Source organism: Suricata suricatta, chromosome 5 (assembly GCF_006229205.1).
Source record: "Suricata suricatta isolate VVHF042 chromosome 5, meerkat_22Aug2017_6uvM2_HiC, whole genome shotgun sequence".
Taxonomy (NCBI): domain Eukaryota; kingdom Metazoa; phylum Chordata; class Mammalia; order Carnivora; family Herpestidae; genus Suricata; species Suricata suricatta.
In genome coordinates this window covers 4,041,994-4,043,524 of record NC_043704.1, presented here as the reverse complement: position 1 = coordinate 4,043,524, position 1,531 = coordinate 4,041,994, and the positions used below count along the sequence as shown (strand labels likewise).

The window sequence follows — 1,531 nt, the reverse complement described above, 5'->3', positions numbered from 1 at the left end:
TCACTCTACCTTTGCTTCTGTCGGATGGAACGCGTGGAGGACAGTCCTGTTCGATGTCAATAAAACTAAGTCCTTCTCTTTTCAAGTCTGCGAGGTCACCTTTTCTTAGAGAGGAGTGCAAGCAATCTGGTTTTTGAAAACCAGAGATTTCAGTTCAGGCAGCGGTGCGGGTGGAGCTGCCTTCTAGAAGGGCAGTCCGAGTGCGGTGAATTAAGCCGCGGCGTGAGGGGACAGAGGCCGTGGAGGGGGGCCCAGGCTCCCTGCCTGCTTGGCGAGGCTCTGCTCCGTGTGGGAGCCAGCGGAGAGGTGACCTCACCTTGGAGGAAGCTCCCCACTCCTGGGTTTTCATGTTTGTTAAGTGTTTATGATTCTGACCTTTATTTGCTGCCCTTACATGTTGACATAGTTGCGAGTTACGGGGAAGTTGTGCTTCTAGAACTCTGGAGTCCCCGTTCCCTTCCGTTTACCTCATTAGCCTGATCAGTCTCTTCTGGTTTTCATCCTCCTGCTCACCGACCACACACTTGCTTATTAATCCGACCATTTGCCCACCTACCCATCCATTTACCTGCCCATTTCCCATCCGTGCATCCACCTGCCCATCTCCCTCCCTGCCTCCCTCCCTCCCTCCCTTTATCCGTCCGAGTAGATTGCAGACAGAGTACCCCAGGACCCCTAAATACTTCAGTGTGTACCCCCAAATAAGGACTTTCTATATAACCACATCAGACCATCAAAGCCAGGAAATCGACACAACGCCATCTAATCCCCAAATCTCCAAATTCTGTTGACTGTCTCAGAGATGTTCTTCACAGAAAAATCTACCAGCAGGAGCAAGCAGCAGATCTTCTTTGTCCCTTTCTGGCCCAGGACCCACCCCCTGCCCCAAGTTTTATTATCCTGATTCTTGAGTCCTCTGTTCCTCAGTCTTATCTCTTATAATTTTGCCTTTTCTGGGGGGGGGGGAGTACAGTTATTTTCTAGAATGTCCTCAATATGGGTTTGTCTGAATCCTCTGGATTTTCTTTAGTTCTGTGTTTTTGGCACAAGTACCACAGATGTGATACCACAGATGTGATGCTGGGTGTAAAGTAGATCTTTCCCTTCTCCCTCTTTACTTTCTTATTTCAGCACGCAGTCACGGACTCCCATTTCATCAGCGGGGTCTACTGGATTATTGCCGTTTATTTTCATGTGTGAACGATGCCCGGTTGGGCTGGTCCAGGGGCCTCCCCGCGGGCTCTCGCGTCCCTTGGACGCAGCCCTGCCGATGTCTGCGCGCTTCTCACTCTCGGACACGAGAGTTCGGGCGCATCTTGTCCTTCCTCCACCCCAGCCCCAGAGGCAGTCGTCCCTCCAGGGAGCCTGGTCCTTCTCGTGAAGGAAGAGTAGGGCTCAGATGCCAAGGTCTAGGTGTAGACGTGTCCATTCCCTCCCGGGACAGATCTGGGAAAGAGTGTGTGAAACTGACATGAATGTACACATGCAGATCTGAATGTCTTTTTTTAAAGTTTATTTTTGGAGGGGGGGG

General features: G+C 51.2%; 1 protein-coding gene across 1 annotated transcript in view; it reads left to right on the top strand.

Annotated features, from left to right (window-relative positions):
* RIPK4 (receptor interacting serine/threonine kinase 4) overlaps nucleotides 1-1,531 on the top strand; it is a 21,025-nt gene that overhangs the window by 14,909 nt on the left and 4,585 nt on the right. The window lies entirely within an intron of this gene.